The 17,635-nt window shown below is 36.6% G+C and overlaps 1 pseudogene; it reads left to right on the top strand.

Annotated features, from left to right (window-relative positions):
* Nucleotides 1–296: 296 nt before the first annotated feature.
* On the top strand, nucleotides 297–1,130 carry LOC783033 (large ribosomal subunit protein uL30-like; annotated as a pseudogene).
* The last annotated feature ends 16,505 nt before the right edge of the window (nucleotides 1,131–17,635 follow it).

Genomic DNA, 17,635 nt, shown 5'->3' with positions numbered 1-17,635 from the left:
AGGCCCCATTCTGCCAATAGGACTGGCATCCTCTCCATCCTCTAAGCTTTCGAACTGGAGTTTGTCACTCAGTTACAAGTTCTGAGGGCTTCCTTGGTGGCTTAGATGGTAAAGAATCTGCCTGCAATGCAGGAGACCAGAGTTCTATCCCTGGGTGGGGAAGACACCCTAGAGAAGAGAATGGAAGCCCACTCCAATATTCTTGAGAATTCTGGAGAATTCCCTGGACAAAGGAGCCTGGCAGGCTCCAGTCCATGGGGTCACAAAGAGTTGGACAAGACTGAGTGACTAGTTCTTTCCCGGCTGGAACCATGGAGGGTGCAGAAGGGAAGAAAAAAAAGGTTCCTGCTGTGCCAGAAACCCTTAAGAAAAAGCGGAAGAATTTCGCAGAGCTTAAGATCAAGCGACTGAGAAAGAGGTTTGCCCAAAAGATGCTTCGAAAGGCAAGGAGGAAGCTTATCTATGAAAAAGCTAAGCATTACCACAAGGAATACAGGCAGATGTACAGAACTGAAATTTGAATGGCTAGGATGGCACGAAAAGCCGGTAACTTCTATGTACCCGCGGAACCCAAATTGGTGTTTGTCATCAGGATCAGAGGTATCAATGGTGTGAGCCCAAAGGTTCGAAAGGTGCTGCAGCTCCTTCGCCTCCGCCAGATATTCAACGGCACCTTTGTGAAGCTCAACAAGGCGTCAATTAACATGCTGAGAATTGTGGAGCCATACATTGCATGGGGGTACCCAAATCTGAAGTCTGTAAATGAATTGATTTACAAGCGTGGTTATGGCAAAATCAACAAAAAGCGAATTGCCCTGACAGACAACGCATTGATTGCTCGATCTCTTGGGAAATATGGAATCATCTGCATGGAGGATCTGATTCATGAGATCTATACCGTTGGAAAACGTTTCAAAGAAGCAAACAACTTCCTGTGGCCCTTTAAATTGTCTTCTCCACAAGGTGGAATGAAGAAAAAGACCACCCATTTTGTAGAAGATGGAGATGCTGGCAACAGGGAAGACCAGATCAACAGGCTTATTAGAAGGATGAACTAAGGTATCTACCAGGATTATTATTGTAATCTGGTTAATAAACAATCGAAACAAATTGAAAAAAAAAAAAAAAGACTGAGTGACTAACACTTTCCGTTTCACTTTTTCACAAGTTCTGATGATTCTTTCTGTCAAAATCTCATCTGCCCTCTTAGCGCAGTAGGCAGCACGTCAGTCTCATAATCTGTCAAAATCTCTTTGGAATTCAACCCTTATTTTACATTCTGCAGCCAAAAATCTGGGCCATAGAAATCATGTGTATCTAAACTTTCCTAATTTCAGTTCAATTAAATTCATCAAAGTGTTCTCATTCTGTATTAGATTAATAGAGATTGTAGATATATTTACAACTTCTATAATTATAGAAAGAAAAATTGTGAATACTTTGTACATAAAAATTTCAACTCCCACTACTAATGTCATGATCCTATTTACAGAAATGTATTGCTTTCTAAAATGACTTGCATGATTTACAATTAATCTGAAAGATAATTACTAAAAGTATTCATTCCTTTGATGCTAATTATCTTCTATTTTGTTTATGTTCCACTCTATACTCAAAAACAAACTTGAAAATCATATTAAACCTTAAAGGTGACATTAAGAATTTTAAAAATGTAGAGAATATACAGAATGAATGACTCATTATGAATATTAAATAGCATATGAGGTGGATATGGCCTTGTCTAAATGTACTATAGTCTGCCTAAGTATAGTACACATCCAGTTATATACATATAACTATAATGTATGTTGAATTAACATATTTCAAATTAAACACAAAATATCTTTTTCACAATAAGGATACAAACTGATATTCTCAGGTATATAACAGAAGATTTATATTACTTAAAATAGGTGTCAGGAGTATAGTATGTTATTTAGGTACACTCTGCTTTCATTAGGTATCACTTCATCATGGCCATGACAAACAAATACAAGGATGCACTGCTATAAAATATTACATATAAATGTTTCAAAAGCAGAATCCTACCCCAATAGCCAAGACACCTATGTTGGATAGGTTTGAAGTTAGAAGGCTACTAACATCTTACAGTTCTTGAAATGATAACCGTGCAACGTACTTTAGTTGAATATCCCAAAGGACAATCTAGAAATTTCATTCAAGTATACAGGTGTATGCTAATACAATATTCAATCATTTCGCATTAAGAACTCAGTGTTTTTCAGCCATGATTTTTGTTTAGGCATATGGAACAATGCAAGTTAGTGCAGACTATGAAAACTGAGTGTACTAGAGAATGGCCATACTGTTCAATGAAATGTGCCACATCAGAATGCCACAACTCCTATGCAAATCTAAAGGCAGAAACACTTCACTGTTTAGAAAGAGAATCTATACACAAACATGAGGTGGCTTCTTTTTCCAAAATCATTGTAATACTGTAAATCATTCCAATTAGTTCAAAACAGTTGTAATAGAAACATACTTGACTGGCTACTGTTAAGTATTTACTTCCCGTTTTTCATATGCAAAACAAATGTTGAAGCATTTGGATATACCTTAGTTCAGTTCAATGACTTCAGTTGCTCAGTTGTGTCCGACTCTTTGCGACTCATGAACCATAGCAAGCCAGGCCTCCCTGTCCACCACCAACTCCCAGAGTTTATGCAAAATCATGTCCATTGAGTCGATGACGCCATCCAACTATCTCATCCTCTGTCATCCCCTTCTCCTCCTGCCCTCAATCTTTCCCAGCATCAGGGTCTTTTCAAATGAGTCAGATATTCACGTCAGGTGGCCAAACTATTGGACTTTCAGCCTCAACAACAGTCATTGCAGTGAACACCCAGGACTGATTTCCTTTAGGAAGGACTGGTTGGATCTCCTTGCAGTCCAAGGGACTCTCAAGAGCCTTCTCCAGCACCACAGTATAAAAGCATCAAATCTTTGGTGCTCATCTTTCTTTAAAGACCAACTCTCACATGCATACATGATTACTGGAAAAACCATAGCCTTGACCAGACAGATCTTTGTTGACAAAGTAATGTCTCTCCTTTTTAATATGCTGTCTAGGTTGGTCATAAATTTACTTCCAAGGAGTAAGCGTTTTTTAATTTTATGGCTGCAATCACCATCTGCAGTGATTGTGGAAGCCCCAAAAATAAAGTCAGCCACTGTTTCCACTGTTTCCCCATCTATTTCCCATGAAGTGATGGGACCGGATGCTATGATCTTAGTTTTCTGAATGTTGGGCTTTAAGGCAACTTTTTCACTCTCCTCTTTCACTTCCATCAAGAGGCTCTTTAGTTCTTGACTTTCTGCCATAAGTGTAGTGTCATCTGCATATCTGAGGTTATTGATATTTCTCCCAGCAATCTTGATTCCCGCTTGTGCTTCTTTCAGCCCAGCGTTTCTCATGATGTACTCTGCATATAAGTTAAATAAGCAGGGAGACAATATACAGCCTTGATGTACTCCTTTCCTATTTGGTACCAGTCTGTTGTTCCATGTCCAGTTCTAACTGTTGCTTCCTGACCTGCATACAGGTTTCTCAAGAGGCAGGTCAGATGGTCTGGTACTCCCATCTCTTTCAGAATTTTCAACAGTTTATTGTGATCCACACAGTCAAAGGTTTTGGTATAGCCAATAAAGCAGAAATAGATGCTTCTCGGGAACTCTCTTGCTTTTTCCATGATCCAGCTGATGTCAGCGATTTGATCTCTGGTTCCTCTGCCTTTTCTAAAACTAGCTTGAACATCTGGAAGTTCATGGTTCACGTATTGCTGAAGCCTGCCTTGGAGAATTTTGAGCATCACTTTATTAGCGTGTGAGATGAGTGCAATCATGTGGTAGTTTGAGCATTCTTTGGCATTGCCTTTCTTTGGGATGGGAATGAAAACTGACCTTTTCCAGTCCTGTGGCCACTGCTGAGTTTTCCAAATGTGCTGGCATATTGAGTGTAGCACTTTCACACCATCATCTTTCAGGATGTGAAACAGCTCAACTGGAATTCCGTCACCTCCAGTAGCTTTGTTCGTAGTGATGCTTTCTAAGGCCCACTGGACTTCACATTCCAGGATGTCTGACTCTAGGTGAGTGATCACACCATCATGATTATCTTGGTCATGAAAATCTTTTTTGTACAGTTCTTCTGTGTATTCTTGCCACCTCTTCTTAATATCTTCTGCTTCTGTTAGGTCCATACCATTTGTGCCCTTTATTGTGCTCATCTTTGCATGAAATGTCCCTTTGGTATCTCTAATTTTCTTGAAGATATCTCTAGTCTTTCCCATTCTATTGTTTTCCTATATTTCTTGGCACTGATCACTGAGGAGGGCTTTCTTATCTCTCCTTGCTATTCTTTGGAACTCTGCATTCAAATGAGTATATCTTTCCTTTTCTCCTTTGCTTTTCGCTTCTCTTTTTAGTTATACCTTAGTTAGATAGTTATATCTAAGTTGTACCTTTGGTTAAAGAAACAGAAAATCCATGTGAAGCATCTACTATCCTGGACATTTTTTGACACATCAAGTACCCTTTCCAAGCTGACAACATGTTTTTGTTTTAACTAAGGAGAAACAATATTTGGCATCTGTGGAACTTAAAACATACTGATTCGAATACAGTGGCAGGTCTTCCAATTTTCGAATAAAAGAGTCATTGAGATATTTTAGAAAAGACTTCTGTTTCTAGCTAGTTACCCTAGTCAATTGGGTAGTCAAATTGTCTAGGGACTGTCAATTTATAGAATGCATAAAATTCTTAAAAATAACTTCATATGAAAACATAAGCTGTCAAGCAATTTACAATATCCACCCCCCACCTCTGCTCAAAGAAATCAAACTAAAGGAAAGCATTAATCCAGAGATATAACCAAACACTGAAAGCCAACTCTGCCCCAGGAAAACCCACCAGTTTCCAGTGTTCTAAAGTTTTTAACTTTAATGGTCCTCAAACATAGGATGGTACACAAAGCCTAGAGCTTTCAGAAGGTATAGGCAAAGTTGGTTCTGATGTACATCTAAAACCCCAAGAGATAATCTCTCCAGTGAAGGACTTAAAGAAAAACAAAACAAACGAACAAAACAAAGAAGGCCAACCCACAGAGAAAAAGAGCACAGGGTCTTGTCTGTTTTCTCCTTGACTGTGGACACCTGTAGGAGTAACCAGTGTCTCCCTGTAAACCTCTAACCACAAGCCAGGCCCATGCAGGTTTTAGTCAGAATTTAAAATACCTAGTTATTAAGAAACACGTTGAGAATTTAAAGTGATTGCATTTTGGCAGTGTTCCCATATAATGGGCAGTCATTCATGCAAATTTCCAGGAAGAAAAGTATCTTTATACTTCAGTTTCAAAACATTTCCAAAAAGGCTCAGCAATCATTGCATGCTAAGTAGCTTCAGTTCTTGTCCGACTCTTTGCAATCCCATGAACTGTAGCCCTCCAGGCTCCTCTGTCCATGGGATTCTCCAGGCAAGAATACTGGAGTGGGTTGCCATTCCCTTCTCCAGGGGATCTTCTTCATACAAGGATCAAATCTGGTCTCTTATGTCTCCTGCATTGGCAGGTGGTTCCTTTACCACTAGTGCCACCAAGGAAGTCATTAGTTCACAATAAAAATACAGATGATACAGAAAGAAGTAAACAAACATTAGCAAGAGTGAGCAAAAACAATAGAATTAGACCTATAAAGATGTAGACCTTAAAGATGTAAGAATATTCAATAAACAAAGAACTTCTAGATATAAGAAATACAATAAGTGACATTAGAAAGCTTACTGGAGAGGAAAAACAGATGATTAGGTACAAATCACAAAAGAATTAGTAAACTGAAAGATAAACCTGAAAGAAATGCTCTAGATTACAGTACATAAAGACAAAATACAAAAGAGATGTAAAAGTAAACAATCAAAAAAAAAAAAAAAAAACCCAAAAGAGAGTGTGAATGTTCAAAATAAGCAATTGGAGTTAACAGTAGGCAGGAATAGACAGCATGGGAGAAGGATAATATTCTAAATGTAAATTGCTAAAAAATTTTCCAGAATTGATGGAGCAGAACAAATTTTAAATTCAAGAAGCCAATCAATCAAGATAAACATAAGGATGAAAAAATCCACACCTAGACACATCTTAATAAAACTATAAAATACCAAAAACCAAAAAAGATAGAAGAATAGAACAGGCAGGTTACCTCCAAGGAATGTCAATTTAAACTACAGGTTGCTTAACAAAACCAAAGCCAAAATATGGTGAAATAATTTGTTCATATAGATAAGAAAGAAATTTTTGCAAGCTACAATTACATACTCATTGAATATATCTTTTAATAACAAAGATGAAATAAATACAATTTCAAGCAAATAGAATTTTTACTATGTCCAGAATCTCACTAAAGGTACTTTAAAAAGATGTGCTTCGGCAAGAAGTAAAATGATCCCAGGAGGAAGTTCTTTCATTGAAGAAGGAAGGTATTCATGACAGTGAAATATGTGAGTAAATCTAAGCAAACCTCTGTAAGTCAGCAAAACAATGTCTACCTTGTTAACTTTTAAAACTAATCAAAATAAGAAGTAACAACAGATAATTTAGGAGAGTGTGGAAAAAGGATGTTGAAAGTAATGAATAAGTAAACAGATACACATGCCACATTCAGAATAGGAAGAATCATGTATTATATGGATCTCAATATACACAAATTTGTCCCCAAAGTTTAAGTAATTCCAATAAAATACCCAAACAAAATTTGTGCTGTTGCTGGAGTCTGACATGCTGATTATAAAATTTATGCGGTGGAATGAAGAATCATCAATAGATTCTTGGAAAAAGAAAATGTGATTGACTTCCCCTATTATTTAATAAATAATGCTGGCACAAGTGTTATTCACATGTAAAAATATGAAATTCTGTTCTTTACAGTATACACAGAAATCAATTCCAGGTAGACTAAAGATTTAAGGTAAATGACAATCTTTTTAAAACATTTAGAGGCAAATATAAGAATAATAACTGCATGACCTTAGATAAGAAAGGAATTTCTTACATCAGACATAAAAGCACAAAGACTAAAAGAATGATGAATTAATGTACATTACAATTAGCAAGAAATGTTCCAGAAAAGATACCATGAAAAAAAAAGGGGGAAAAAGACAGGAAAATTGGGAACTATTTGAAATATGCAAGCAATAGAAAACTAATATTCCAAATGTATCAAGAAATCAGACAAAACAAAAAAGAAAAGCAACACCAAAGTATTCCAACATGGACAAAAGACTAAATGAAGCATTTTAAAGCAGATGAAACACAAATGGCCCACAATTGGCCCACCAATGGTGTCAAGGGGGCTTCAATTCATTTATACTCAAGAAAAAGATTTCAATGCAAAAAATGAGATTCTTTATTCATATCTCCCTGGAAAAACATACAAAATTTCTACATGATTTGGAGTGTAAGACATTGGCTTTCAATACCATCTTCACATAAAAATAACCTTGGAAGATTTAAAAAAAAAATGGTGCACTCAGAATGGCCAAAGCAATCTTGAGAAAAATGAATAAAGCTAGAATAATCTCATTTCTTGATTTTTAAAATATATCACAAAGCTTTAGTAGCCAAAGAAGCATGGTGTTGAGATAAAGACAGACATACAGGAAACAACTGAGAACCCATAAATAAATCCATGTAACAGATCTTTGACAAGGGTTCAAAAATACATGATGGGAAAACTACAGTCTATTTACCAACTGGTTCTAGAAAAAGTGGGTATTCATCAAACAATAACAACAATGAAAGAAATTGGGACTTCTATTTCACACTTTACAGAAAAATCAAATTTAAAATAGATTAAACACTTAAACATAAGAGATGAAAACATAGAGAGATAGTTGAATCATTTTGGTCTTGGCAGTGATTTCAAGAACATGACACAAAAAGCAAAGACAACAAAAGTAAAGAGAAACAAAATGGGACTACATCAAACTAAAGAATTTCTCTGAACAGCAAAGAAAATAACCACTAGAACAGGTAACCAAAGAATAGGAGAAAATACTCACAAACCATAGATCTGATAAAGTTAATTTCCAAAATATACTAATAACTCCTACAATACATTAGCAAGAAACCAAATAATCCTGTTTAAAAATTGGACAGAGGACTTAAGACATTTCTCCAAAGACATAGAAATAGCCAACATGTACATTAAAAGGTGTTCAATGTTACTAATCATCAGATCAGATCAGACCAGTCGCTCAGTCGTGTCCAACTCTCTGTGACCCCATGAACAGCAGCACGCCAGGCCTCCCTGTCCATCACCAACTCCCGGAGTTCACTGAGACTCACATCCATCAGCCTTGACTAGACGAACCTTTCTTGGCAAAGTAATGTCTCTGCTTTTGAATATGCTATCTAGGTTGGTCAGGGAAATGCAAATCAAAACCAAGCTTCTCTGGTGGCCCAGCTGGTAAAGAATCTACCTGCAATGTGGAAACCTCAGTTTGATCCCTCAGTTGGGAAGATCCCATGGAGAAGGGAACGGTAATACTAGAACCCACTCCAGTATTCTGACCTGGAGAATTCCATGGACTGTATAGTCCATGGGGTTGCAAACAGTCAGACATGACTGAGTGACTTTCACTTTCATACCTGCTAGAATGGCTATTACAAAAAAAAAAAATAAATAAATAATAAGTGTTGGTAAGGGTTGGGGAAAACTATAAACTTTGTATGCTGTTGGTAAAAATATAAAACACTGCAGTCACTATGGGAAAGAATATGCAAGGAGCACATGTATACCTGTGATGGATTCATTTTGATATTTGGCAAAACTAATACAATTATGTAAAGTTTAAAAATAAAATAAAATTAAAAAAAAAATGAATTACCAAATGATCCAGCAATCTCACTTCTCTGTATATATCCAAAAGAACTGAAATAAGGATCTTGAGGAGATACCTGCACACCCATGGTAATTGCAGCATTATTCACAATACCCAAGATGTGGAAAAAACTCAATTGTCTACTGACAAATAAATGGATAAGAAAGTGATATATATATATATATATTATATATATAATATATATATGAATACACGTATGTACATAAATACTATATATATACACACACATGTGTACACAATACTAGAATATTATATAGCCTTAAAAATAAAGAAAGCCTACCATTTATGACAAGATAGGTGGAGGTAGAATACATTATGTTACCTGAAATAAGTTAGTCACAGAAGGACAAACACTGCACCACTCTATTTAAATGAAGTATATAAAATAGGCAAATTATATTATAGACGTATAAAACAGAATCATGATAGTCAGGGATGAGAGGAGGGGGAAATGAGGGGTTGTTAAATGGTTATAAAGTTAAGTTTTACAAGATGAGTAAGTTCTAGAGATCTACAACATGGTATTGTGCACCTTAAAATTTGCTGAGGGTAGATTTCATATTATATGTTCATACCACAAAAACAAAAACTTAAATGGACACAAGGAAACTTTTGGAGATAAAGAATGTGTTTATTACTTTGATGTAGTGATGGTATCATGGGTATATGAATATGTCCAAACTGATTAAAGTATAAACACTAAATGAGTACAGTTTTTGGTATACAATTTTATCTCAATAAAGCTAAGAGAAAATGATACCTGGGTCCCATCTTCCCAAATTATCACTGAGTTGGTCTGGGGGTAGGGGGTCAAGGCAATGGTATTTTCTTAAGTTTCCCTAAATGCTATTAATACACAACTAAGTATGAGAATTACTCATTTAAAGTAATGAGAACTCTCATACCGCTTTAGTAGTATAAATTAATATAAGCATTCCACAAATTAATTTGGCATTATTTGGTAAAGCAGAAGAAGTACACATACCATAATTCAGTAATTATAAGACTCTAGAATCAGCTTGTATTTCTTTGCATTGTCACTTAGGAAGGCTTTCTCTCCCTTGCTATTCTTTGGAACTCTGCATTCAGATGGGTATAGCTTTCCTTTTCAATATATATCAATAACCTCAGATATGCAGATGATAACACCGTTATGGCAGAAAATGAAGAGGAACTGAAGAGCCTCTTTATGAAAATGAAAGATTAGAGTGAAACAGCTGGCTTAAAACCCAACATTAAAAAAACTAAGATTATGACATGCAATTGAATCACTTCCTGGCAAATAGATGGGAAACAATGAGAGACTTTATTTTCTTGGGCTCCAAAATCACTGCAGATGGTGACTGCAGCCATGAAATTAAAAGACACTTGCTCCTTGGAAGGAAAACTATGACCAACCTAGACAGCATATTAAAAAGCAGAGACATTACTTGGTACTTCTATGGTATGGTACTTCCAGCATATGGTACTTCCAGACTGCTATGGTACTTCCAGCAGTCATGTACGGATGTGAGAGTTGGACCATAAAGAAAGCTGAGCACTGAAGAATTGATGCTTTTGAACTGTGGTGTTGGAGAAGACTCTTGAGAGTCCCTTGGACTACAAGGAGATCAGCTCAGTCAGTCCTAAAGTAAATCAGTCCTGAATATTCACTGGAAGGACTGATGCTGAAGCTGGAGTTCCAACACTTTAGAGTTTCAATCAGACCCTGATGCTGGGAAAGACTGAAGGCAGGAGGAGAAGGGGATGACAGAGGATGAGATGGTTGGATGGCATCACTGACTCAATGGACATGGGTTTGGGTGGACTCCGGGAGTTGGTGGTGGACAGGGAGGCCTAGCGTGCTACAGTCCACGGGGTCACAAAGAGTAAGACACGACTGAGTGGCTGAATTGAACTGAGGAATAATCCAAACATTCCCTGAAAGGATAATGGGGAAATGAATCATGCAATATTCATACTATGGAAAACAATATCATGAAAAAAATGAAAAAAAAATAGTTACATACATCAAAAGGGATGTCTCAAAAAGTTATAAAAGCTAATAATAGAACATGTATGTAGAATGATTCTACTCATTCAAAATTTTCAGAAAGGTCAAAGCTAAGCATATATGTTTTAGGGATATACATTCCTATGTAATAAAAGTATAAAGAAAAGCATGGGAGGATGAGACCAAGGTTCAGAAAAGCAGTTTCTTCCAGGGTGAAGGGATAAACAATGGGCTTCAATCGAAGTGGGCTCATATGGTTACACCTTATTAATGCTATGCTTTGAAGTGCATACATACAGCCAAATATTAGAGGAGTAGTCCCAAATGATTTTTTGTAAAACTTAATTCAATCTTATGTCCTCAAATATTCTTGATTATTCAGGGAGAGTTCACCTTTTTGCCTTAAAACGTTACAGTGCGGGACTTAGGCTTCTACTCATCTGATTCAATTTGATATTGATTTCTTCTGTTGAGCCAGTGAGGGGCATTTTTCAGCTGTTCATCATTATCTATATAATGACTTCATATTTGCAAAATCTAGACTTACTCCTCAGTATACTTTACCTCTGCAAGCAAAGTAATAATTCCCAAGACTTTAATTCATTTTGTCTAAACTTGTTTTACTTATTTTTTTAAGGAAAAATAATTTTTGGCTTTTTGTTGACTCTTTCTAAATATTCCATTGAGTTTAAAAAGAGTAAGATAAGAGACAATGAGACAATCCTGAACAATGTTCATGCTTAGGCATTCATTCGCAGCATAAACCGAGGAGTGCTAATTGAACAAAAATTGAAAAAATCCTACAACAAATCACATATCTAGTTTTGCTTGAAATATTTTGCCCTCGAAGCAGTATTCACATTATTTATTGAAAATAACCCATAGAGTATTTTTGGCCTGGGGCACTAAGTTTCTAAACCAGTAACAGTTTTCATTGGAATCCTCAAAAACTGATTGTTTTCCCAACTACTAACATGTGTTAATGTTTATTTGTAAACATTCACTGAGAAAACTTTACCACTATTCCATCATCAAATGCAAAACAATGGATTACACTATACAAAGAAAGGATCTAGAACAAATGCCAATGACAAATTCTACAAAAATAAAATGACTATTAATCACAAATAAGACAATGTATCAATATAAGTTCACCCAATACCTTTGTTATGCCATGCGTGGTTTTTTGCTGGTTAGAGGGATCACTTTGGGGGATCTTGGCTTCCCTTTAGATGTGGTGCTGCACTACGCATCCACTACAATGTGGCTGTTCACTCCATCAACTAATTGTTCATCCTCTGAAAGTCTGTCCTCTTTATGACTCGTGACCTGTTGGCTCTTTTAAGGAGACCTGGGCATGCTATCAAATAAAAGAAGCCCATATGTTCAGGATCTGAGGACTATCTCTGATAAACGTTCCCAAACTCCTGCTTAAGCTCAACCCTTCTCTAGACTGCTGACATGTCCCTTGGTCCAAAGGGCAAGCATGTGTTCATATTATATGCATCCTGGGCAGAACCTTGCCTTTATATTAGTTGAGATGTTATTTGTGGATTTAAAGCGACTGATAACCCAAGGTTCCCTATGTGTGATGTTGTTCTTCACCAACACAAAATCTGTTCATCTGAAAGTAGCCATGATTTTGTTTTTTTAATTTATTCAGATCATGGAACTTACATAAACTAGATCTAGTGGTTGTTGCCTTTGGATTTAATGTGCCAAAAACAATTTGCATAAATTTAGGTTAATGGAGACCACCACCATCCCTTTGCCTAAAAGACACTCCCTCCAAAAAAGCCATCTGGGGCTGGAGAAACTTTATACACTATGATAGTTTTCACCACTCAGTGCAAAACAACTTTCACTTCACAGTCGATTGTGACAGAAACATTAAGAACTGACAGAAACACCTACTATACTATAGTAGGTTCCATATAAGTATTGCTTGACCCTGTATGGAATCCTCATGCTTAGTTTTATAAGGTCCTCTGGTTCAACAATGGAGGCTGGGGTGGTTTCTATAGCTCTCAGAAACCCTGAGAGACAACACAGAATTAAACAGTCAAGAAGCAGAAATACATAAATCTGACACCAATACTAGGATGGACTGCTCAACCCCTCAATATGGCCCTACACACAGGGTCAGTCTAATATTTGGATAATCTCTAAAATGCCACCAAATGAGATGATAACAGAGTATTTCATATAAACAGAATATAATGCCATGCATCTGATTGGTTCAAAAAGAACTGAAAAAATTACTAAAACAGAGAATGCTTATGCTATAGTTCAGAATGTCAGCATCACATGAAAGATCATTTTCAAATGCCACTAGAAAAAACTATGAATATAATAGTACAAACGCACAGAAGAAGAACAGACAATATTCAGTTTGGCATAGAAAATACAGAGCATTTCTAGAAGAAGGTGGGTTTTAAGTCACATTTTTAAAGATATGAAAGACAAAGGATGCAAAGACATGGAGAAAGGCAAAGTCAAGTCATGTACAAATTACTCACACAACATTGTAAATCAATTATACTTCAATAAAATTAATAAAAAAACAAGACTTAGAAATTCAACAAATCTTTGAAATTAACTAGAGATTCTCTACAGGATTTAAAACAAACAACAACTAAAAACCGATGGCAATCACTGTTTCTGCTTCTTAAGGAAGAAAGTGAATGGATGGAGGAAAAAGAAAAATCAAGCTGAGTCAAGTAAGATGTACTGGATTGGAGGCTGCCTAGAGAAAAAGATTAGCTAGGAAACAAAGTAATATCAGTAAAATGAGTGAAGTGATGAGAGATAAGGCTAATCCTGTGGGAATGGGAAGTAAGAATGGTTCTAACAAATCTTCAAAGTATCAGTAAGAATGCATGATGTGCTGGGATGAGTCTCAGGCAGAGTCAAAGGAGAGAGAAGGGCTGAACAGATTTCCAGGAGATAAGGAAAGGAGATATTTATCTGGGGGATGGAACAAAAAGATGAGTTCTTTTGGGAATGGTCTTTCAAGAGATGGTTGGACATTCAAGTGGAGAGTTAATTACCTTTACTTAATGTCTAGGGAAAGGTGAAAGATTAGAGCTAAGTAGATACCCAAGGGACTTGTCCATACTTCTGTTCTATTTGTTTAGTGTCTACAGTTTGCATGTATGAGTATATGGAATTGGTAAAATAACCCAATTCTATAAGAACACATTCCCCCTCCCCCCACCATACGTGCAATTTAAGTGACTTGCCCAAGAGTTTAAATGGCTTGAAGAGGGTTTACATGACTAAAACCCAACATAATGTTTTGATGCTGCTGTTTTTTTTTTTTGTTTTCTCCCCCACTACATTAAGGGTGGTATTTTAAGAATAAGCCACTGAAGAGTAGAAAGTCCAAGGAGATGATATAGCAATTCATCACAACATTCAAGGAAAAAGAGGAGAGACCTTATTTCCTTTTCAACTCTATTCAACTATATACACTTAAGAAAATTATAAAATGACGGCCAAAATATTTACTCTTGTTTTTCTCAGAGAGCTGAAAGACTTTATTTCATTAAATGGGGCCATCACTTTGAATCATTCATACGAGATAAAATAAATGATGGTGTTATTAGTATTTGAACTACACTCTCATTTTACTCAAATGCTGCTTATTAATGCAAAAATGAAATCCTATGACCCTAATACCAGAAGAAAATATTTTAAAAGATCATTTAATTTCTACTCTGACTTCCAATGATAGATGTTGCTTGAACTGTTTTATTAGTAAACTTCTGTGGCTACTTTTTATTGTATGAACTGTATAATTAGTAAACTTTTATGGCTATTTTTTATTCCTGTCCAAAAGTAAGCTCTCAACTTCCTCAGCCATCTGCATATCACAGCAGGAAAAAACAGACCAAACAACAGGAGGGGAAAAAAAAGAATTAAATCAACTGGCCATCACATGAACTGAGTTGTAATTCCAGATTGGCTGTGTGATGTAAACTTCTTTGAGCCTCGGTTTTTCCTTCCATGAAATAAAGAAAATGAATAAGAGAACTTATAAAGTTAATTTTGACTTTAACTTTTGATGGTGTCTAATTCCATGAGCAAGGTATAAAGGCAGAATTAAATCTGAGTACAGTGTGTACAGTCTGGAAGACAATGGTCACACCTTATCAAAAACCTCACAGAAGACAGGTTCCACAATTGGAAGAGAAGGAAAAATAAGATATTTTAAAAATTCCAACAGGAAGAATTCTCCATTAAATCACATCTGCTCTCGTTCATATATATTTTTTTAATTTATTGGAGTAGTTGCTTTCTGTGTTTTCCAGGTGGCACTGGTGGCAAAGAACCTGCCTGCCAATGCAAGAGATATAAGAGATGTAGGTTCAATACCTGGGTCAGGAAGATCCCCTGGAGGAGGGCACAGCAACCCACTTCACTATTCTTGCCTGGAGAATCGCATGGACAGAGAAGCCTGGCGGGTTACAGTCCATAGGGTCGCACAGAGTCAGACACGACTGAAGCAACTTAGCATGAATGCGTAGTTGCTTTAGTGGACTGGAACCTGGTGGTCCGGAGACAACCATAAGAAAGTGAAAGAGAGAAAGAAGCTAATATTCCCTGGTTTACGCAGATAACCAATAAAACCCTAGAACAGGGCTTGCACCACTCATGAAGGCTCAGCGTGCCCTCTCGAGGGGGTCGTGAAAGGCCGAGCAGGAGAGTGAGCTCAGTGGGTTTCCATGCTCCAGAGAATTAGCCGGAGGGAGGGAGGGAGGGAGGGAGAGGGAGAGAAAGAAAGACAGACAGACAGAGAGACAGACACGGGGACGCAAGCTCTGATGGAGTAAGGGTGTTTTAATGATCTTTCTGTGAGTATATATGGGCTGTTGTACAAGGAATTTCTTTCGACAATGATAAAGATCAGAAAACCAAACGTACAGCAACCATTACCAAGGGAACAAGGTCATAAGGTCAGACGACAATCTATATCTCAAGAAAGAGGGTTGTGATTAAGCAGTTTTGTCATAAGGAGAATGTTTGCTGATGGAGATTCATGCATGTCTCATCCTATGACATCAGTCCTGGGAACAGTGTGCCATTTTACTTGTTCCCAGTGCCAGGAACTGATAAGGAACAGAGGATTTATAAGATATAGAAAACAGAATGCAGGAACCCTCCTGCTAAATGTTCCCTGACAATGTGGTGGTAGTTTCTGTTGTAAAACAAAGTGAATGTGCTATATGTATACATATATCCCCTTTATTTTGGTTTGCCTCCCCATTTAGGTCACCACAGAACAATGAGAAGAGTTCCCTGTGCTATACAATAGGCTCTCATTAGTTATCTATTTAATACATAATAGTGGATACATATATGGGGGCTTCCCTGATGGCTCAGTCCCTGCCAGTGCAGGAGACACAGGTTCAATCCTTGGTCTGGGAAGATTCCCTGGAGAAGGAAATGGGAACCCACTCCAATATTCTTCCCTGGAGAAGCCCATGGACAAAGGAACCTGGCAGGCTACAGTCCATCGGGTTAAAAAGAGTTGGACACAACTTACCAACTGAACAACAACAAGTGTATATATGTCAATCCCAATCTCTCAATTCATCCCCCCCTCCCTTTCCTCACTTGGCGTACCATTCCTAGGAGGTAATCTCACTTGCAAACTTTCATACAAAGCCATCTGCAGCAGGATAAACCCATCTAAAAAGTCTTCCCTTCCCTTGCTGTCATATAGCAATCCCACCCTCCTATTTCTGGCCAACACAAAGCACTCTTCAGGCCACATTTTAGTACCGTCATCTAAGCTTGTGAGCTCATAAACTTTTAATATCTTTTGTGATTCTTTATTGGAACAAATATTCAAAGTAGCTATTAAACTATAATTATTTGGAATGGATCACAACATTTCTGATCAACTGTTTAATATGACAAATTCTTATACCACCAAACTTTTAGAACAAAGTCATGTTTGCAATTTTAAATACTTCAATTTTTATAAAATATTGTTCACTAATATTCAAACTAAAATATACAATTTAATCTGTAATATGTTGGAAATTTCATAAAACCATGATTTCATATATTTTCTCATATATTTTAAATGATGCTAATGTAAAATATATGATTCTAATACTACACAGCATACTAAAATAAAACACATCTAAACAAATAAAAGCCAAATATAAAAATGCCAGGGACTTACTTAAAATATTTTCAGATCATTTGCGCTAAGGACCTCATAGTATAATAGACTTATCTCAAGCTTAATGATAGTGTAACATGAAAAGAAGACATGAATATCTTACAATAATATAAATTCAACAATGGTGAAACTGTGGGAAACAACTGATGGATAAAGTTTTGTTTCATTTATTCAAGTGGAATATTAAAAATCTACAGAATACTTAAAAATATTAAAAGGTTTTGATCACATCGGAAATTCCCGTCTCACCTCTGTCATTCTCCCAGAGTCAGCTCCATCAATCAGTTCTATCTTAATTCAAGTATTTTTGCCTACTTGGAAACTACATTTACCTTTCCAGCATGCAAATAAACAGAAATACAAAATAAGGAATGAGATCCAAAGGATCAAATAGGTTGAAGTGAGCCTTCTGAATTATCCTCTCAAAAATGGTAGACTAGTCCTGGAGATTTCCTTTGTCCTCAGTTGATGTCTTTATTTCTGAGTTTCCAGACAGTGCATAGAAAGTAAGTAGCCAGAAGAGAATTATCACT

This window comes from Bos taurus, chromosome X, assembly GCF_002263795.3.
Source record: "Bos taurus isolate L1 Dominette 01449 registration number 42190680 breed Hereford chromosome X, ARS-UCD2.0, whole genome shotgun sequence".
Classification (NCBI taxonomy): Eukaryota; Metazoa; Chordata; class Mammalia; order Artiodactyla; family Bovidae; genus Bos; species Bos taurus.
Note: the sequence above shows the minus strand (reverse complement) of the source record. Positions and strands in the feature narration are given on the sequence as shown.